The sequence below is a fragment of the Myotis myotis genome, unplaced genomic scaffold (assembly GCF_014108235.1).
Source record: "Myotis myotis isolate mMyoMyo1 unplaced genomic scaffold, mMyoMyo1.p scaffold_m19_p_11, whole genome shotgun sequence".
Lineage (NCBI taxonomy): Eukaryota > Metazoa > Chordata > Mammalia > Chiroptera > Vespertilionidae > Myotis > Myotis myotis.
Window position 1 is genome coordinate 23212172 of NW_023416315.1, and position 22677 is coordinate 23234848.

The window sequence follows — 22677 nt, forward strand, 5'->3', positions numbered from 1 at the left end:
AAGCATGGATGGAGTGTTTGTGTGAACTAATATAAATTCAAAGTAAACATCATTACATAAAAGGGTACGGTCTTTTTTTTTTTTAGTTTTATTCATTTCAAACGGGCTGGATCCGGCCCGCGGGCCGTAGTTTGCCCACGGCTGGTATGGTCCCTTCGTACCTTCCTGGGTCAGTTGCTTTTGAACTCCAGGACAGTGTTAATAAATTGTCAGGCTGAAGCACCTTTTTGGGAGTTTGCAAGTGGTATTAATGGTATTTTCCTCCTTGAACCTGGGTAAAGAATGTCCTCTTTATTCTTCAGTTTAACCTTAAGCCATGAAACCCCCTCTCAGCTGGGCCTGTTCTGCAGGCGCCTGCCTGCTTGGCCTGTTATTATTCCATGAATCACTGCTGCCCTTATTAAACTATTTTGGGCAGCCGCCTTTCCATTCTTCTCCTGTGAACCGTGAAGGCTGGAGTTGCTACTGCAGCATAGGCCAGAGTGGAATTCGAATATGAAGGAAAGAAAGTTCGCTGGCTTGTAACATAGCATTTTACCTTATAAGACAGTAGGGTGTATGCCCACTGAGACCACATTGTGTCTTGAAATTTTTCGTTTGTTCTAAAAAGGGATCCCAGAAAGTTCACTCTTGAATTTAAAATGCTTGACTGTCAGGCAGCTTGGTCTCTCCTCCGTCCCATCACCACCGCTCCCCTTTTCTTTCATTGTCGCTGGCACCGCCACGATCCCGGGTTGTGCTGGTTTTCTCTTGCTCTTGTGTTCTAACCTACCTGAGATCCAGAGGCCCACAGTGTGGACCGTGACCAGGAAATAGCAGCCCAGTGTGGTGAATAAGAAGGTGGCCTCGAGTCAGGCCTGCATTCGAATCCCTGGGATGATGGGCAAATGGCATAACCTCTTTAAGTTTAAATAGAGAAAGTGGGGCCAACCTCACAGGGTGCTATAAGGATTACGATAAGATCTATAAGAACTCGTTAAGGGGAAAGCTGACTACTGGTTAGAACTAATCAGTAGAAAAAGTCCTCTGGCCTTTGTTAAGGAGACATTATAACTCATATCGTCTGATGTTTCATTTTAAAGATCAGACACTGAGACCCAAAGGGGTTGTGCTTGTCTGGTGAACATGAAGAGCAGGTGAGAACCCAGGTTTTCTATCTCCTAGTCCTGTGGTTGGCAAACTGTGGCTCGCGAGCCACATGCAGCTCTTTGGCCCCTTGAGTTTGGCTCTTCCGAAGCCTTAGGAGTACCCTAATTATTAAGTTAATAACAATGTACCTACCTATATAGTTTAAGTTTAAAAAATTTGGCTCTCAAAAGAAATTTCAATCGTACTGTTGATATTTGGCTCTGTTGACTAATGAGTTTGCCAACCACTGTCGTCCGTCCAATGCTTTTCCATTAAAGCACAGAAGTTCCCCTGTGTTGCTGGTCAGGGCCCGCATTCTCAGCCTTGCTTATTGATGGACATACTTGTTGTTCATCAGAAAATACTTTTTCCATGTGCTGTTTCACACTTCTCTTCATTTCCTTGTCCTCTGCTGCTGTAACAAATTAAATGTTTAAGCCACAAAATTTTAGGGGCTTAACACAATACAAATTTATTCCCTTGCGATGTTGGAGGTCAGAAGTCTAACCTGAGGGTGTGAGCAGGGCTCTGTTCCTTCTGGAGGCTCTTGTGGACAATCCACTAATTTGCTTTCTCTGACTTTTAGAGGCTACCTGCATCCCTTGGCTCATGGTCCCGCATCACATCTCCTTTTCCATCACCAATCTCATCACATTGCCTTGTACCACCTCTGATTGCCTGCCTTTTAAGGACCCTGGGATTACATTGGCCCCACATGGATCATCCTGGATAATCTCCATTTCTGGGCTTTAATTTAGTCATATCTGCAAAGTCCTTTTGTCATACAGGGTAACAGTCACTGGATCCAGGGATTAGGATGTGGAAACATTTGTGGAGGCCATTATTCTACCTACCACAGACAGATAACTGTTTTACAACCCAGAATTCCCAAATTATCCTTCTTTTTCACTTATAGATCTGAATTTCTCAGCCTGCTCACTTACATTTTTGCTAACCATTTACTCTCCCTCTGTGCCCCATGATGAATTCATTTTTTTAAGACTAGACCTGTTCTAGAAATGCAAGGCCTGGACACCACCGACCCAAATGACTGTTCATACTTCTCAGCCTACCTTGTTGTTGAGGAGCCACTGGTTGGGAATGGAGTCAGAGCATTTCCACAGCTCACTTTCTCCTAAACATGGGCTTCCTATAAAAATATTAAATAACTTGGGGAATGAAAATCATCTTCAGATTCTACCATGTGTGTTTGGGGTTTGGTTTAGGAAAGGTTTGCGTCCTCTTTTTGGATACAGGTCATGTTTGAGTGAGTGTCAGCAGAAATCTCATTGATGAATGTACGTAATCAGGGGTCCCTCATCTAAACCTAAGGTGCCTAAACCCTTAAAGTCTCAGTGGAAGAGACAGGGACATTTTGGGATTATGCAAGGCCATCTGATCATTTTTCTGGTAAGACTGGACCATAACTTTCATTAGATTTTTAAAGAGATTAGTGACCCAGGAAAGGTTAATGCCTGACTGAATTGATAGCAGTTGGGTTATTTTCCATTTCCTCAATAGGTAAAGGCCCTTGGAAGTACACTGCATATTTTTAAATACTTGATGAGATAGTTTTTAAGCTGCAACTCAACTTCTTCCACTCATGTTGAAATAGACTTCTACTGAAACCCATGTGTGTGTTTTTTGTTGTCAGCGATAAAAGGTTTCTTCTGTTTCTGCTGGCATATTCTGAGATATCTTTAGAACAAGATATGGAAAACCTTTGTCAAGTGTAATCTGAATCTTGGATAGGCAATATATAATTTGTTTGTTTAGAGAGAAATTGAAGATAAAAAATGTTTTTTTCTCATTTTCCCTTGAACACCAGTTGTTTTAGTTGCAATTTGTTTTCCTTTGGAACTGAAAACTGGTGTTCTTTAGTGTTTGGCCATGCATTTCTTCCTGCCGTTGATTACCATTCATCTGTTCTTCTGACTCGAGTTTCCTCATGAAGAATGTATGATATTTTCCTGCCTTTATCTTTCACTTTACCTTCACCTTTACTCTCATCTTGCCTTACAGAACCCAAAGGATGAGGACTGACTGTTGGAATTTGCTTAGTTTCCATACATTGCTAGATAGATAAGGCTTAAAAATAGCAAAGAAATATTGTATATGCACAAGGCAAAATGGCAAATGAATTCCAATGGTGTGCCGATTGAGTCACTCCCTAGAATTAAAGCTTAGTGAGCAAAACATGAATGAACAAAGGTGATGGGTTGTGCTTTTTGAAGCATAAAGTTTTTTAAAAACAGGTATAATTTGGAATTAAGCTCAGATGACTATAAAAGGCATTATTAAGGTTCACTGACTTGGCAAACCAGCTTTGGAGCATCAGGCAAAGGGGAGCCTTTCATTGAATGAAATCTCCTCTCCTGATGAATTCTTGTTCCTCTTTTTAAATAAATATGTGCTGTTCTATTCCTTTGGCATTAAATAGGATATATACAAAATTTCTTTGAAAACTGTGGGACAACATATTGCTTTTAGTAAACCTTATTTATAGCCTTTTTATTTTTTAGGAAAACAATTTGTCTCATTTGGTCCAACTTAACCATTTTATATAGACAGGGAAAATGAGGTTGGGATAGGTGGTTTTTACAGCATTAATAAACTTTTTAGTGACAAATTTGGTGATAAAATTTAAGACTTCATACTCTGATCCAGTGATGTTTTCATTATACTATACTAGAGTCCCGGTGCACAAAATGTGTGCACTCAGGGGGAGTCCCTCAGCCCGGCCTGTGCCTTCTCACTGTCCAGGAGTCCTCAGGGGATGTCTAACTGACGGCTTAGGCAGGAGCGGGACTAAGCCAGCAGTTAGACATCCTTAACGCTGCTGTGGAGGCAGGAGAGGCTCCCACCACTGCCCGCACTGACCACCAGGGGGAAGCTCCTGCATTGAGTGTCTGCCCCCTGGTGGTCAGTGCGCATCATAGCAATGGGTCATCCCACTGTTTGACCGATTTGCATATTAGCTTTTTATTATATAGGATTAGTGGCCCAGTGCATGAATTCGTGCACATTGAAAGGCAATTAATTAGCCGAAACCGGTTTGGCTCAGTGGATAGAGCGTCGGCCTGCGGACTGAGGGGTCCCAGGTTCGATTCCGGTCAAGGGCATGTACCTGGGTTGCGGGCACATCCCCAGTAGGAGATGTGCAGGAGGCAGCTGATCGATGTTTCTAACTCTCTATCTCTCTCCCTTCCTCTCTGTAAGAAATCAATAAAATATATTTAAAATAAATAAATAAATAAATCATTGTTCCCTGAGGGACCCGATAAATTTAAAAAAAAAAAAAAAAAAAAAAAAAAAAGAAAGGCAATTAATTAGAAGAAATATTTTAATATTGCTATTCGCCCTTTCTCTACAATAGAAGTGTCAACCAAATTCACAATTGACAATGACAGATGGAAACACACACATGCGATTGGCGCCAATGAGAGCTTTATGTGTATCATGCATGCATGAGTCAACTTAGCCTTATATATATATATATAGAATAAACTTGCTTAAGTAGACCTGCTTTCTGATTTAGCTAAACTTTTTCTAGCCCAGTGAAGCACCCCAACTTCTCTTTCAGGTAATTGTCAGCAACACAGCAGTAAATATCAACATGAAGCAGATTATTATTGTAGATCATGCAGGGAGAACAAAGTGTAAACTATTTAACTTCAGCAGTGTTTGACTATATTTTGCACAGTGAGAAAACCTGAAGTCATTTTCAAAGTCCAGCATTTCTTGCTTCTTTTCAGTTGGGTCAGGTTTCTAAACTTCTAAATCTCTGTTTTCCGGCTAATGAAAAGAAAATAGGATTCTCCCGAGTCTCCTATCTACTTACTCCAGGACTTCTGTAAGAATCAAATGAGGTGAGGCATGGGAAAACACTTCACAGACATTTGGTTAAAATGTGAAATGCTTCCACCTGGCTAAAAGCAAGTCTGTTCCTTAGCTGAAGAAACTGCAAGGAGGCTAGTTGTTGCTAGGGAGAGGAAGCTGGGCATTGCTACGTGACATCATTACTCGGTGCCCACAGTGACCATTTCCAGGCTGGGCTGGGCTGTGGGCCGCATATTGTGCCATGGGGGCTGGGCAGCATTGGCTGCGATTTGGTGGGCTGTCGCTCCGTGGTGGTGGTGAGGCCTGTGTCACACTTGGGGGAAGCCGATTGTTGTGTTGTGGGTGCCAGGTTTTCAGTGCCATTTCTCTATGCGCATCATGGCAGCTCCTGCGTTGAGCATCTGTCCCGTGGTGGTCAGTGCGCATCATAGCAACCGGTCGGAAGGTGGGAGGGATGCTTATCATATTAGCCTTTTATATAGATAGACTAGAGGCCCGGTGCACAAAAATTTGTGCTCTCGGGGTGTGGGGGGATCCCTCAGCCTGGCCTGTGCCCTCTCGCAGTCTGGGACTCCTTGGGAGATAACGACCTGCTGGCTTAGGCCTGCTCCCGGGTGGCAGAGGGCAGGCCCAATCCCTAGGTGCAGCCCCTGGTCGGGCTTAGAGCAGGGCCGATTGGGGAGTTGGGGCGCCGCCCCCTGTCATGCACAGAACAGGGTGGATCGGGAGGTTGCGATGCCACCCTCAGTCACGCTCAGGGTAGGGCTGATTGGGGGGTTGGGGCACCGCCCCCTGTCACACTCAAGGCAGGGTCAATGGGGAGGTTGCTGTGCCACCCCCTGTCACGCACAGAGCAGGGCCCATCAGGGGGTTGGGGAGCTCCCCCCTGTCACGCACAGAGCAGGGCCGATAGGGGAGTTGGGGCACCGCCCCCTGTCACACACAGAGCAGAGCGGATCCGGGGGTTGGGGTGCTGCCACTCTCACACTTAGGGCAGGGTCGATGGGGAGGTTATGGCTCTACCCCGTCACACACAGAGCAGGGCCCGTGGGGGGAGGGGCACCGCACCCTGTCACACACAGAGCAGGGCCGATCAGGGGGTTGGGGCGCCGCACCCTGTCACACACAGAGCTGCAGGGTGATCAGGGGGTTGGGGAGCTCCCCCCTATCAGGCACAGAGCAGGGCTGATCAGGGGGTTGGGGCGCCTTCCCCTGTCACGAACAGAGCAGGGCGGATAGGGAGGTTGTGGCCCCGCCCCGTCACACACAGAGCCGCAGGGCAATCAGGGGGTTTGGGTGCTGCCCCCTGTCACGCTGATCTTGGTGCCAGGAGGCCTCTTGGCTCCGCTGATCCCGGTGCTTGGAGGCATATTACCCTTTTACTATATAGGATAGAGGCCTGGTGCATGGGTGGGGGCCGGCTGGTTTGCCCTGAAGGGTGTCCTGGATCAGGGTGGCGGTCCTGCTTGGGTGCCTGGTCAGCCTGGATGAGGGGGTGATGGCTGTTTGCAGCTGGTCACACACCCTTCAGGGTGGGGGTCCCCACTGGGGTGCCTGGCCAGCCTGAATTAGGGGCTGAGGGCTGTTTTCAGGCTGGTGGGTGACTGATGCTCCCAACTGCTCCTTTTTTTTCTTTTTTTTAAATTCTGGGCCAGCTTTAGCTCTGGCTCCAGCTCTGAGGCCTCTGCTGCTGAAAGCAGGTATCTGGTTTGTTTGGGTTCTATAATCGAAACAGTGTTTCAACTCCAGCTCTGAGATCCCGGCTGCTGAAAGCAGGTTTCTGGGGTTTTGGTTAGCTTTTATATTTGTAACAATGTTTCAAACTGCAAGCTCAGAGGCCGGCAAGGCAGGCGGGGAACGTTGCAGTCCTCCGTCACTGAAGCAAGCAAGCCTCATGTTCGCTTCAAGCTGCCTGGCTGCCGGCGGCCATCTTGGCTGGCAGTTAATTTGCATATCGCCCTGATTAGCCAATGGGAAGGGTAGCGGATGTACGGCTAATTACTATGTTTCTCTTTTATTAGATAGGATTGTCTGTGTTTTATAGTCAGAGGAAAAGGTTGAATGTTGAAGGAAACAGATTTTCTACCTTGTGTGAGGTCCACCTACACCCACTAGCATGGCTAAAATTTAAGACTGTCATTACCAAGTGTTGCTGAGGATATGGAACAACTGAGCTGTTAGGCATGGCTGGTGGGAACGGAAAAAGACACAGCTACTTTGGAGAGCAGTTTGGCAGTTTCTAGTGTGAAGCACTTTTATCCGATGGCCTGCTCTTACTCATTTACCCAATACAAAGGCCTGCATGTTAATTATAGCTTTATCATAACAACTGAAAGCTGGAAACAGCTCATGTTCATCAACTGGTGAATTGATAAATTGTGGTATATTTATATAATGGAATACTATTCAGCAATGAAAAGGAAGGGACTGCTGATACTAGCAACACTGTGGCTGGAACTCAAAAACATTATGTTGAGAGAAAGAAGCATATTCTGTGAGTCCATTTATATGAAGTTGTAGAACAAACAAAACTAATTGATAGTGATAGAAACTAGGAAGATCACTGTGGTGGGACTTGATTATAGAAGGCCAGGATGGAACTTCTGGGGTGAAGGAGATGTTAATATATGTTTGTTTGAGATTGTGGTTACATAGACCTGTGCATTTGTCCAAATTCATTAAACTGTGCTCTTACAAGGGGTGCATTTTATTGTATATAAATTGTACCTCAATGAAGTTGATTTAAGAGCATAATGAGGAGCGAAGGTGTTGAATAGCAAAGCACAGTTGGTATAAAGCATAAACTATTTTTACCATGCCATTGAATTTTCTCTGATCTCATTTTCTCTCTCAGAACTGTGGTCCTTCTGTTATTGTCCCTTGCCACTTGCCTGAGATCACAGGTATAACGACAAGCCAGCATTTCATTGTGGAAAAAAACAAAACTGAACAATCCACCCATGCACATTTCCATGAGCAAGTTTCGTCTGTGCTTGAGGATATCATGGGAATCATTTAAAGCTTCAGTTATTAATTCTTCTTTAGTTACAGAAATTTACCAGCACAACTATATATGCCAATGAAATGATCCCTGGAGAAATGCCAAATGCTTTCCGATTCTCTAGAAGGAAATTTAGGGAATTTGTAGACTGGGTAGGTTCACTTTATAGCCATATTCTCTGCTAAAAAACCCAAAAATAAAAGCATTGGCATCACAGTTGGTGTTCTGAGTCATATTTTAAATCCTGCAAGCCTGTAGCTTAAGCAAAGTGCTATTCAGAAAACCCTTAAAGGGTGTGTATATGATATATATTTGTCTTGCCAACTCCCCTGCCAGCATCTCTCAGACATTTTGTTCAGTGATGTCTAAGGCTAGAACTGAAGTCACATGAGTCCACTTGAAGTGAGGTCTAGACATAAGATGAATTTAGCATTGCTTCTAACTGAGTTAAAGATTGCTGAGAGCTTTCTCCTTGGTGTGCTGGAGAATTATTAAGTAACTTTTAGAACCCAGGGCACATTATGGGCCATCTAATGAAATAACATTTAAGGATTATATTTATCCAAGTGTTCTTTTGCTCAACTAAAACAAAACAGCACCCCAGTATTCTTTGATATAGTTGTGCCTGTATGACTTCCACATGGGTCCGTTTATTAGTTTATTCACCGAACATTTGACTACCTATGAGGTGACAGGCATTTTGCTGGACAGCAGGATATAAAGATGAGAAAGAAGAGCATCTGTCCTCTAGGAGCTTATAATTCGTTAAAAAGAGAAGACATGCAAACAAATATGTTTATGATACAGTTGCTACGACAGGTACGTGCAAGGGCAGCCTTTGTGTGCTCGCCTGGGAATGTTAAGTCCCTCTGGTCTAACGTGGAATTTAAGGCCAATGCTTCCTTATTGATTTGCTGTCTGGATGCTCTATTCGTTGATAAAGTAGAGTATTAAAGTTTCCTACTATTATTGTATTGCTGTCTATTTTCTCCTTTAGGTCTGTTAATATTTGCTCTATGTATTTAGGTGCTCCTATGTTGGGTGCATAATATTTATAAGTATTATACACTCTTGTTGGATTGACTCCTTTATCATTATACAATGACCTTCTCTGTCACTTAGACAGTCTTTGTCTTAAAATCTACTTTGTCTGAGGTAAGTATTTCTACCCCAGCTTTCTTTTGGTTTCCATTTGCATGGAAAACCTCTTTCCATCCCTTCACTTGCAGTCTGTGTGTGTCCTTACATCTGAAGTGAGAAGGCAGCAAATAGATGGTTGTTTTTATCCATTCAGCCACTCTCTGTCTTTTGATTGAAGAATTTAGTTCTTTTACATTGTGTTCACTGTTTTCTGGCTGGTTTGTAATTCCTTTGCTCCTTTCTGCTCTTGCTGTGTACCTCTGTGCCTTGATGATTTTCTGCAGGGATATGCTTAGATGCCTTTCTCTTTATCTCCTGTGTATCTGGGTATGTTAGGCAGGAATGGATGGAAAGAAAGCCTCATCTGAGCTACGACCTGGGTATGGCGGCTCTACCACACTCACAGTGGGGCGGGGCCTGCTGCACAGCCTCAAGGCCTGTGTGTGTGTAACTGCAGGCAGGAGGATTGGTGTGCCGGAGCGGGCAACTGTGGTAGTTACGGGAACTGTGTGCAATACAGAAGCCTCAAGACTTCCTTCTGTAACGTGGTAATCCTCAATCCTGTACATTTCAATCATCTTTTAAAAAACATTCATACCTAGGTCCCAGGACTGCTGAATTAGAATCTTCAGGAAAAGGAGCAACCAATCAATGTGTCTCCCTCACACTGATGTTTCTCTTTCTACCCCCCCCCCACCTCCTCTCCCTCCACTCTCTCTAAAAAAAAAAAAAAAAAAAAAAAAAAAAAAAAAAATCAATGGAAAAATGTCCTTGGGTGAGGATTAAAAAAAAAATGATAAATTGCTATGCCCCCTCCCTTGTCCCCTTTATATACATATGTAGGCACATAAGACATAAAGGGAGGACACTGATAACGGCTATTTGTAGTTGATTTGTATTATCGCTAAGAAGGGAGAACAAACAACCTGAGCCAGGACAGTCTGATTCCTGGAGCAGCATAGTTGCGGATCTAAATGTCCTGGGAGAAGGGGATCTTGTGGGATGTGAACACCTTGTGACTACCTTCAGGTTGGTGAGCTGCTCCTATAGCCTTGGGGCAGCTGATGAGGCTGAGATCACTGATGTCCCATTGGCTGTCTTTCACTCGCTGCTCTCTCTTTCTGCCTTTCCAGTCTCTCATCTCTGCATGTGGCTAAAAATAGCTCCCCACAGTAGTCCCACTTGTCCCCGAAATTCTGTGAATCTGGTTGGCTCAGCGTGGTCAGTGCAGTGGCTGCCTTAGGTTGGGTCATCCCAGTAGCTGGGGAGGGGAGGGGCTGAGCACAGGGAGGGCGGTCCTCTGAGGAGAGGCGCCCCTCTTACAGGTGCCCGTGTCCTGACCTCCAGTCATGATGAGCTCCTCTCTGCAGAGATAACTCAGCAAGTGCGTCTTGGGTTCTTTTGTGGGCCTTTTAAAGAAAGAACTGAGATTGGCGAAGACCCTCTGTTGATAGAGAATCTAGCATAATTGATGGAAAGTATCATCTAGGATTAGATTTGCACTCCAAAGATGAAAAATAATTTGCTTAATTGGTTCCATTGCTGATACTGTGTGTGTGTGAGGGGGCGGGCCATTAGGGGAGTTGGGAGCTATATTTCAGAGAATCTCTGATGGTCATACTTATATGTTTGCTCTTTTTTTTTTCTTCTCCTAAAACTAACTCAAACCTGCCCTTTCCCTCCTTCTGTATTGACCCTTAGCTGATTAGCTTACTTTGTATTCAGAGTTAATGATGTGGTTTTCCCTAAGGAGGATGATCGTCACTTTTCCCAAGAAGCTCAGAGTCACTGAGAATATGGCCTGGTTGTATGGGTTGGGGTTGGGGATGGGGACAGAGATCCTTGACCTGAAACCCTGAAGCAGGGCTGGGGATTAAGCACAAATAGCAGGGTTGACAGCAAGGCTCTGAGTCAGGACCAGGTGGTCAGGATGAGGTCAGGCTGAGGACTGGGGGCCGAGCTGGCAGCTCCGTGTAAGCCAGCAGAGAGCCAGCAGAGGGGTCAGGGAGGGTGGGAGAGGGTAGGGAGCGTGGCCCGAGTTATTACAAATTTCCCGACTCTCATTTGGGGTTTATTGCAAAGATGAGTCACATAATGCATTCTGTGTCTTTAATCGTTTAATAATCAATACGTATTAGTGAAGCCACATTCTAAAGGCACCAAAGTATTCACTGAAAACTTGATTTCCCTCCCAGCCTTGTCACTCAGCCACACAGCTCCCTGCGTGAGAATAGTTTCCTGGTTGAGGAGGTCATAGCATGAAGAGGCAGATTGGTCAGGTCACACCGTGGCAAGGGCAAGCCTGCCCTTCTAACACCAGAGTTTGTGCTGTGCCCGGTTCACCTCACTGTGTTCTGTTGGGGCCCTTGGTAACCTAGTCCAGACACGCAGCATTTATGGGTCGTTTTTGTTACTATTTTTAAACCATCTATTTTCTATTTCTATCTAAACAATAACTTCTCTGAGGCCAGGCCAATCCCATTAGTCCCTACTGCAGTGTATCTAGGCTATTCTAGGGTATTTTAAAAATGAATTACATCCACAACACTAATGGTGTTAAAGGTACAGAGATTCCACAAATGTGCTTGTGGTGCCTGCTGGGGGGAGGACATAATGGTGATAAAAAGCTTTATTGACTATAAGAATCATCTAGAAGTTCCCAGAAGTCATGACTTTTCATGTATCTTTCCTAAGAATTTTTTTTTTAATCCAGCAGTTGGACTTTCTGTATGAATGTTGTACTTCAACAAAAAGTTTAAAAAAAACTCTATAATGAGAATTTGTTTGTTTGCTTTCATTTCCAGATAAGCAGACATTTATTGAAATTAGTATTTTGGGAGAGTAGCAAAATGCTACAGACACTCCCAGCCTTACAGAATTCTCGTGAATGGTTTTGTATGTCTGAATAGCGGTGGGATGGGATTCCCACGGTGGACATGGCTTGTATTTGTCCGCTGGCTTAGGATACCTGGTGAATGATGGGACCAGAGGGTGTGCACCCTTCTTCCCGATGCTGTAGACAGGGAACTGCCACTCTGAGGTTCGTTCTGGAGTTGAATTTGGAAGGCAATTTCACTCTGTAAGTGCCATCAGCTCTCTGTTTCAAGTGCATTGCACAGATCTCTCTGGGTCCCATGGGTACATGACCATGAGATAACAGATTTCTATGAAAAAGTGTTTTGAGTTTCAAATAGCTGATTCATTAATTACCCTTTGGAACAAAACCTCCCAAAAGTTGAGATGATTCGTGATTGTGCTTGCTTTATTTACCTTGCTCATTTAACTGCAGACAGTGAAATTCAGGCTTTGCATTAGCTTGGGTTCTTTTGACTCGTGATGGTTTGACTAGTGAATACTGAGCACATACATGTCTCTATTTTAACCTACATGGTGGTATTTCTGAGAAGTAGAGTTGTGGTAACTTTTTTTTTTAATGTGAACCTTTGCTAAATGTAAAGCAAGCAGACAGATCAAAGATCAAGCAATTGTTTTGGAGCTTAAAGGTCATTTTAACGTCACATCTAGATTTGGCTTCTAGTCTTTCTGTGAGGGCTTTAGTCAGACCCCTGGTTGCTTGTAGATAGGCCCTCAGTGATCTAAGCTGATACTGCCTGCCAGGGGAGAAGAGGGCCTTCAAGCTCTTGGAGGACCCCGTGTTTTATTTCTGGACATGACTGTCAGCAGCCTCTCACCTGAGGAGGAGTCTTGGTGACCTGTTAGTGTTCTCCGATGACCAGTATGGCAGCCCTGGGTGGACAAGTCTTGTTATCATTTGTATTGGTGTTTCCACATGTTGAAGTTGACTTTGACCTTTTGACTTTGCCATTTCATTCTTTCCTTTCCATGAGTTCATTAGCGCATATAGGTTCAGGCTTTACGTGAACTGATATGAAATTGTAAGCTCCCATGTTGATATTATGTACCTCATTTGTTTTAGTTAAGTATGATATTATAAAGCAGTCATGGTGGAGTTCTCAAAACTTTCTTATTGGAGCTTTCTTCATCTCTTTCAGAACTCAGAATAGTTCTCTTCTGAATCTTAGGACTAGATCCCAGTGTCATATATCTGACTCAGCAAAATTAGATTCACCTCAATGCCAGTGGTTTTTGTGGAAGAAGCTGAATAATTGATTCTATTTGATTCAAAGATTATTTTTGGGAGGGAAGGATTTTTTAAGTTGACATACAATTCACATATCACAAGTTTTACCCTTTTAGAGTGTATAAGTCAGTGATTCATTTTTTAGTACATTCACAAAATTGTGCAGCCACCACCACTAATTCCAATATGTTTTCATCACCCCTAAAAGAATTCCCAATCAACCAAAGGACTTGTATGCATGCATATAAGCCTAACCAATGGACACAGACAACAGGGGAGTGAGGGCATGAGTGGGGGGGTTGGGGCAATGTGGGGAATAAGGACACATATGTAATACCTTAATCAATAAAGAAATTTAAAAAAAAAATAAAGAATTCCCATACTTCCTATTTCCCCCTACCTTTAGGCCCAGGCAAACACAACTTTCTGTTTCTATAGATTTGCTCATTATGGACATTTTATATAAATGAAATCATATAATATGTGGCCTGTTTTGTTCATCTTTCTTCATTTAGCATAATATTTTCAGTGTTCATCCATGCTTAGTATGACTCAGTGTTTTATTCCTTTTCATGTATGGTCAATTAGTTTGGGCTATTATAACAAACTAGAGGCCTGGTGCATGAGATTTGTGCACGGGGGTGGGGGGCGCATCCGTCAGCCCGGCCTTCACCCTCTCGCAGTCCGGGAGCCCTTGGGGGATGTCCAACTGATGGCTTAGGCCTGCTCCCCTTGGGCAGTCAGACATCCTTAGTGCTGCCATGGAGGCGGGAGAGTCTCCTGCTACTGCCACTGTGCTTGCCAGCCGTGAGCCTGGCTTCTGGCTGAGTGGCGCTCCCCCTGTGGGAGTGCACTGACCACCAGGGGGCAGCTCCTAGCAACTGGTCGTTCCGCCATTTGGTCGATTTGCATATTAGCCTTTTATTATATAGGACTAGAGGCTGGATACATGAAAATTCATGAGTAGGTCTTCCTTTCCTCGGCTGCCAGCACCGGCTTCCCCCTGGCACCCAGGATCTGGGCTGCCGGCAACGGCTTCTCTCTGGCAGCTGGGACCTGGGCTTCCCTCCTCCAGCCACCAGCAGGCACCTGGGACCCCCTGCTGGCTTCCCTCAGGCTGCCCGCAGGGAAGCCAGGATCTGGGCTGGCTTCCCTCTGGCCCCAGCTTCATCAGGAAGGATGTCCAGAATGATGTCTGGAAGACATCTAGTCTAATTAGCATATTACCCTTATATTATTAAGATTACCTTGGACTGGTTGGCCTAAACCACAAACATTTATTTCTTACAGTTCTGGAGACTGAGAAGTCCAAGATCAAGGTGCCAGTGAGGCCATTGTCTGGTGAGAGCCTACTTCCTGGTTTGTAGATGCCTATTGTCTTGTATCACAATGCTGAGAGCAGAGAGAGGAAGCAAGCTTTCTTTCTGTAGAAGCACTAATCCCATTCCTGAGGGTTCCCCCATCCTGACCTAATTATCTCACAGTGGCCCTACCTCCAAATACCATCACATGGAGATCAGACTTCAGCATATGAATTTGGGATGATACAGACATTTAATTTATAACCTATGGATATTCCACTTTTTGTTTATCTGTTCATCAGTTGATAGACATTTGGGTTTTTTCACTTTTTGACTATTATGAATTATGATGCCATGAACATTCTTGTACAAGTTTTTGTCTGGGCATACGTTTTAAAGTATCTTGAGTATATACCCAGGGGCAGAATTGCTTTCTCATTTTGTAACTATGTTTAACACTTTAAGGAACTGCCAGATAGTTTCCCAAAGTATATATTCCCACCAAAATGTGTGAGTTCCAATTTATCCACAACCTTGCTAGCACTTATTATTATCTGCATGTTTGTTTGCTTGTCTATATTTTTTTTGTAGTTATAGTTTGTATTTCTTTCATGGTTAATGATGTTGAGCATTTTTTCATGAACATCTGTGCGTCTTCTTTGGAGAAATGTCTATTTAAGTCCTTTGCCCATTTGAAAAATTGGGTTGTTTTTCATTGTTGAGTTGTAAGAGTTCCTTATATATTCTGGATACTAGACCCATATTAGATATATGATTTGCAGAAATTTTCTCCCATTCTTGGGTTGTCTTTTCATTCTCTTGATGTTTATCTTTTAAAACATAAAATTTTAAAATTTTGATGAGGTCCAACTTACTATTTTTTTCTTTTATTGCTTTTGCTCTAGGTGTCATAGCTAAGAGAAGATGACCTAATGCAAGATCAGGAAAATTAACCCCTATGTTTTCTTTCAATTGTTTTATAGTTTTAGCTCTTACATTTAAATCACTGGACCATATTGAGTGAATTTTTGTTTGTGGTATAAAGTAGGGATTCAACTTCATCCTTTTGCATGTGAAAATAATACACTTTTCCCAGTACCATTTGTTGAAAAGCCTATTTTCCTCCATTGAATTGTGTTGGCTCCTTTGTCTAAAATGAATTGGCCATCCATGTGAGAGTTTAATTTCTGCATTTTCAGTTCTGTTCCATTTTATCTATATGTCTGTATGCCAGTACACACTATCTTGATTCTTGTAGCTTTGTGGTAAGTTTTGCAAGAATGAAGTATGAGTTCTACAAATTTGTGAAGATTATTTTTTTGATATGATGTTGATATCCACTCTTCTTCCTCACATTCTTTGAGATATCTTTTCTCTGTCATCATAAATTCATATTATGTTGCTTGAATTGGCCGTGAATTCAGTTTCAGGTATAAACTCACTATCTATAATAATAAAAGGGTAATATGCTAATAAGACCGGACGTGATTCTGGATGTCCTTCTGGACTGAGCTGGGGTGGGAGCGAAGTCCAGGTCCCGGGTGCCTGTGGGCGGCCAGAGGGAAGCCAGCCCGGGTCCCAGGAGCCTGTGGGTGGCCAGAGGGAAGCCAGCCCGGGTCCCAGGAGCCTGTGGGTGGCCAGAGGGAAGCCTGGGTCCCAGGTGCCAGAGGGAAGCCAGTTCCGGCAGCCGGGGGAAGGAAGGTCTACTCTTGCATGAATTTTGTGCATCAGGCCTCTAGTTCTTATATAAAAAGTATAGATTTGGAATCAGGCATATTACAAAAGTTTGACCACTAGGTCGTCTCAGTTTCTTAACTATAAAATGAAGCTTAAAACTGAAGTTAAAGGATAATTCTGAGAATTAAAAAAGTATACACACACACACACACACACACACACCAATACACACATCTAGTGTGGCACCTGGGAAATGATAGATACAAAATAAATTATCTGTTGCCTTTCCCATGCCCTTCTCATGGGTATAAAAACTTTCCTTGTACCTTGTAAGACAGTTCTGTTCTCTTCCTTGAAGTCAGCCTTCTTCTGTTTAGAAACTTTCTCCAAAAATGTCATATGTATTGGTACTACTGAATTTTCTAGTCTATTCTGTGGTATTGTTTGTAGTACAGTGTTTCAGACTTCATTCACTGCTTTATCACCAATGTTTAGAAGTACTTGACCAAATAGTAAGTGACCAGTAAACATTTGTTAAGTGAATACTTTGTTGATTCCACGTTCTTTTTTCCTTGGTAAATATAGTGCCGATTTCTTGGAAGTAGGAAGTAAGCATACATAACAGTTGCATGAATATTTACTTTATGATATATATTTTCCACAAGATGTTTTTGGGCAGTATGTCCAGTTAACTGAGTGCCACTCCTGGAGATGATGATGTATTTCCCTTTCAGGTGTTTCTGTTATCGGTAGAAGTGGAGTTCTTGGGATGCCTTAGGGAAAATAATTTCCTGAGGTCCCCAGGGGAGGGTGGGTTTTTGTGGAAAGTGTTATTAATGATGTAAAATTAAGGGGGTTCCCGCCATGGAAGAAGTCCAGTCTTTTCTGCAGCAGGGCTAGGATTAAGGCCATTGCCCATAATATCTACTTCATATTAAAGTCCAGTCCACTTCAGCATCTGGCTAGCTTAGCTCATGGTTCCCAGCTGCAGTCCATTGCATGGGGGGTCCACATGGCCCATGCAGCTGCTTAAGACCTCATGGCTATGAGAGAGAACAGGGAGGCCACGGGCAAGTGTGTGTCATGGAACAAGAGAGAGAGGGAACAAAGAGAGAGGGAACTCTTTAGGGATTTTAACCCTTCCAAGATTCCGAGCATTTGCAGTGGCTCCACCCTTCTAGCTAATGGTCTTTGTTCCCCAGGCTAGACTGACAGACAAGCATCTTTCCTATGATATCCACTCTATTAGGCATGCATCCGTCTCTCCCTTTGTCCTGTCCCTTCCCGCAGCAGTTTGCAGGGCGTGGGCCAGGGGTTCTCTGGGGAGAATGAAGCTGTATTCTCCTGGTGAAGCTGCCCAGATGACCGTGCTTATACTGTCTGGCCTCCCCTTCGCTCTCTTCCTATTACTAATATTAATAACTAGCTAATTAGGAGAATAACATTTTTTCTTCAGGGTAATTTCAGACTGAAATTGAAAGATTAAGTCTGAGTAATATGCTTTAGAAAGCAAGGGGGGAAGGGGTCTGGGGAAGTGAGGTTTGTGGGAGGATATGTGATAATGACAGACCAGGGGGGACTTTAGGGAAGATTGGGTCAAATAGAGAACTGTGTCCCCCGTCTCTGAACATCGCTTATGGTTTCTGTGGGACAGTCATGGCTTCTCATGACTCTCTGCACCTCTCAAGTCTAGACATGAAACTATAAACAAGGAGTATCCAAATGTTATTACTGGCTGTTCTGAGCCTGATTCATAGCCAAGAAGTGGTGCCTGTGCGTGTTAAGCTATTATCTACATGACGAGTAAACAAAACTTTAAAAGAGTTCCATTTCATGGACTCATAGGATAATTGAGTTTCAAAGTTAGACAGGATCATCAGGCTGATGGAATGTTGGTAAGTGTCACTTCAAACAGTAGATTCCATGATCAAATAGGTTTGGAATAAATTCAACCAAGTTAACAGATGTGGCTTTTGCTGTTTGCCTGTTATAACTGCAGAACCCCTCAGAGCCTTTACTGTGTTAATACGCATTGTTGTGTGTCTTCAAGGGGAAATGTAGCAGCAGCACTCCCCAAGGTAACTGATCTGTGAGGACTTATTTTTCCCACATAGAGAGCTGTGTGAGGCTGGTATTTAACAGAGTACGTCATGAGTGATTATGATGCAGGAAAACACCTTTATTTTTCAGACACTAAGTCTGACGTCTTAGTCTTTTTGAGTTGCTATTTATAGGAAGGATCATGTCTGCTGTTACACTGCATGGATCTTACTGAGAGAACTGTCAAAACAGTGAGAGCTTCAATTAGGAGTTTAAATCAAACTCCAGAAACACCACTGTGTACATGTACCTATAACTTATAAAATCCCCCACCTTCCAGGATCTAACTTTTTTAATGTGCTACTTGTCTGGGTTGGTCTATGTGGGGCCAAATAATCCCTGATCTAATGAACTCGTAAAATTTGATTTCTGCAGCTTTTGGTCTGATACTCCTTAAGTTGGAGGACAGGATGGGGACACAAATGGACCGAGACCATTTGTTATCAGTGGAAGTGGAGTTCTTGGGGTGCTACGAGGAAAATAATTTTCTGAAGCCCCCACTGGCGGATGGTGCTTTGTGGAATGCTTTATTGATGATGTAAAATTAAGGGGGTTCCCCTTCAACGTCCCATCTCTGTCCTTCCCACCATGGAAAAAGTAGAACCTTATCTTCAGCAGGGCCAGAGTTAAGTCCACTGCCCAGAATTTCTGTTCCATATTAAAGTCCAGTCCAGTCCAGCATCTGGCTAGCCTACTGTGTGTTCCCAGCTGCAGTCCGTTGCGTGTGAGGTCCCATGCTGCTGCTCAAGGTCACATGGCTATGGAGAGAGAACAGGCGAGTGCACAAGTGAGTGTGGGTCACAGAGCAAGAGCAGGAGTGAGTAAGGGAGAGGGAACTCTGTGTTTGGTGATTTTAACTTTCCAAGATTTCATTCTTTTGCTTCTGATGGAGCCCATCCCCTGGCCAATCCATTGTTCCCTGGGCTAGACTGACAGGCTAGCACCTTCCCTGTGTCACCTGACTACACTGTGCAGGTGCCCACCCTCTCTGTTCTATCCCTCCCCAGTGATCTGCAGGGAATGGACTGGTGGTTCCCTGGGGAATGTGAAGCGGTAGCTTCCTTGTGAAGCTGCCCAAAGGACCATGTTTATAATGTCTGGCCTTCCCTTCGCTCTCTTCTTATTAACATTAATAAACTAGCTAACAAGACGATAACACATTGCCTTCTGCTATGGAATAAACAAAACAGGGACAGCTGTTCTGAGTTGTCAGATAAGCTTATGACTGGAATACATTCCTGGAGCTCTGTGGTAGAGAAGACGGTTACACATGTGGCTATAGCCTACTCTCTACGCCTCACAGTTCTTCCATCTTCCCTTCTCCACCCAGACACCCACTCTGCCTTCTTTCCTCCAAGTTAGCTAGTAGGGTTTATTTAACTTTCTTTAAAAGAGAGGGAGAGAGAGAGGGAAAGAAAAAGAAGGGGGGAGGAGCGCGGGGGGGGGGGGGGGAGGAAGGGAGAGTTTGGGAGTACCAGGAAATCTACTTTGTGTGTGTTGGCGAGTCACCGTTGTGGTGTAACAACAGCACAGCTGGGATTCCCAGTGTCAATAGTTTCCATTCGCACCTCCAGTTAAAAGACCTTTAAGCCACTGAGTTTCTTATCTACATTCTTGGGAGGTTTCTGCATTCCCTAGCTTGATGACGGGGAGAGGTGTGACCTATGCAGATTCTCTCTTCTTGGAGCCTACTGTTGAAAAGAGGGCCAGAGAATGAGGACTGCTGGAGGTGTTTGAGTCAGGATCTGAGATTGGTGAGTACGGAGAAAATGAGAAGTGTGGATCAGGTGACCATTTTAGGAAAAGGAACCATACAGAACAGAAAAGCAATGGCTGTTTTCGTTGTAGTTCAGTAATTTGTGTTCCTTATTTTTAAAAAGCAAAAAAAAAAAAAAAGTCTGTCGACATTGGAAACGTCCAAAACTTGTCGAGAATTTTAATGAATTTATTTGAGCTAAATTGACAACAATGGCTGGAAAGCAAAACCTGAACGGATGGAGAAAGTGTTTGGAGAATGGCAGTTTTGCAGTTGATTTTATACATTACTTTCAAAGGAGCAAGGCATAAGGAGTATTACATGAAATCTACTGGTGGTAGATTAGGGAGGTGGGAGAAAGCAAAGTGGGGACATCTCTGGGATTGTTTAAAGAGTAAAGCCGGGAGACACATACTCCTTTTACTCTGGCTGGGATACGATAGTGAACAATTAACATTGACAGTACATGGAAGTGGTATTTGGGCAACAAGTTCCCTGGTCTCATGCTTTGTTGAGAAACTGTGCCCTGGGAAAAGGGATTACTCTGACATTCCAAAGGTAGGTTGTCCTAGATGCAAAAAGATGATAGACAGTCTCAGTTAAGGTGAAGACTGACCTTTGTCAAGGCAGATACCCGTTTAGGGCACGACTGCCTGCCATGACTTGTTTTCAGTTTGGAAATTTTAATTTCAGACCTTCCTGTACGGTTGCTGTAGGTCTCTGAGTTTGTAAGATCTGCCATGCAGGCCTCCCCTGAGCTTGTCAAGTTTGGTATGTGGCCTCTTTTTCGTCAAAGGGAAATTAAAATATTACCCAAAAGTCTTAACCAGAAAATAACCAATGTTATCATTTATTTCAAGCTTGCCTCTATACATATGGTGAGAGAGACGAATAGAGAGATGGATACATAGACAATAGGCAGAAATAATTGTAAAAGATTGAGCTGAAACTAAACATAGTTTTAAAGTAAAATATTTTATCTTACTTAGAATTTAACAAAAGGTAAAGAAATGGCCAATTTCCTGAAAGATTATTTCTTATACTAGTGGATTCATTTTCCTGGTTCACAGGAGAGAGGCGTGGGAGTCAGAATGGGCTGAGCTGGCTATAAGCACATAGCAAACAATCTAACACTTCGCTCAGGGTCCCTCCCCTGATTTCACATGTTTTTCATTTGCTTTGTTTTTATTTTGTTAGAATCTATGCTTTCAACACTCAGTAGCTATAATTCCTCTGGTTACTCCCCCACACATTTAATTCTAATCAATGCACTTTCAACTGTCAGTCTTTCCCATGGCTTTGCCCTTCCTAATAATTTACTATTTGGTGGGCTTCATCATCCTGAGTCATTAAGTTTTTTAAGAAAGGGCTTCTGGATGCATATTTCCAGAGTTGTTTTATCTTTGGGAATTGTTACCTTTCACCTTTGTTTTTGAAAGACAACTTTTCTATTGCCCAATTGTCTACTAAAGAAACTGTACCAGTTTATATTCTACTAGAATGCCTGTCTCGAATGGGTAACTTTTACGTAAGAATATCTGTTTGCCTGAAATAGTGGAATTATATTGGGCAGTGACTGAAAGAAGTTTGAGTTGGTAGATTGGACATCAGATTATGGAAACACTTGAATGTTGGGAAATTGCCTATTTTCTTGGTGAATTTCACATTTCCTTGCCAAATTCACAGCTTGCTAGCAGGCCAAATGACAGCTACTGGTCAGGTTTGCTGAACTGTTTCTAGGACTTTGTAAATTGTGTGGGAATCCCCTTAGGATTCTCCCCATATCCTCCCCCACCCACTCTGGGAAAAGGCATCTGGCTGGCTGAGGGTGGATTTTGCTGCCATGTAAAGATAGTAGAAAGTGTTAAATATTTACATCTATCAAAAAAAATTAGCATCTGGTCATTGTTTGAACTGATAATATTTTCTTTGTTCTGAAATATAATCTTTTGTTTCATGTCACAGAATATTTTTTAAAGACTGAGTATCTTCCTTAGCCATTTTATTCCTAAATGACACATGGACTTCACACATCTTTTTGCAACATTCCCAATGGTTTTCAATTGAGGCTGTAAGAGTCTGAAGGTCTGATCCTTTTAGTGCAGCTCATCTCTGTACTGACACAGTTTGAAGTACTTGTAAGTTGAAGTTGGGCTTATTATTAAAATCCCTGCTGACCTCATGGGAAAAACGAATAGTCCACGTCACCCTTTAGTTCATTCTCTCCCAACAACGGAGGAAATGGGAAAGAACATTTCCCAAATGACTTCATACAGTTTAGCTTTGGCCATCATGGCTTACGGTGGTGACTCAGCTGTCTGTCTGCCAGCCATGGGCATTTTCAGAGCCGGAGTGAGAACACACCTGGGAGATTTCAGGAGGCAGAAATGTCTGAGATGTTCTCGCTTGGTGCTGAAGGGAAGGAGGGGGGAGTAAGTGGCTCAGAATGGTGCGGTCTAAGGCTGTGCTGTCCGATATGGCAGGTACTAGCTACATGTGGCTATTTAAATTGAAATTATTTAAAATTAAGTCCAATTTAAAATTCAGTTTCTTAGTTGCACTGCCACATTTGTTGTTGTTGTTTGTTTGTTTTAAAATATATTTTTATTGATTTCAGAGAGGAAGGGAAAGG

General features: G+C 43.2%; 1 protein-coding gene across 12 annotated transcripts in view; it reads left to right on the forward strand.

Annotated features, from left to right (window-relative positions):
* OSBPL3 (oxysterol binding protein like 3) overlaps positions 1-22677 on the forward strand; it is a 150464-nt gene that overhangs the window by 37927 nt on the left and 89860 nt on the right. For 7 of the 12 annotated variants that reach the window (XR_004970851.1, XM_036327854.1, XM_036327862.1 and 4 more), the window contains exon 2: positions 14502-14552. The exons of 2 other annotated variants lie outside the window; for them this stretch is intronic. The gene's annotated coding sequence lies outside the window, so the exon portion shown is untranslated. Of the gene's footprint in view, positions 1-14501; positions 14571-19801; positions 20044-22677 lie in introns of those variants that run through there. 3 more of the 12 variants (XM_036327857.1, XM_036327856.1, XM_036327859.1) reach the window with 2 other exon arrangements.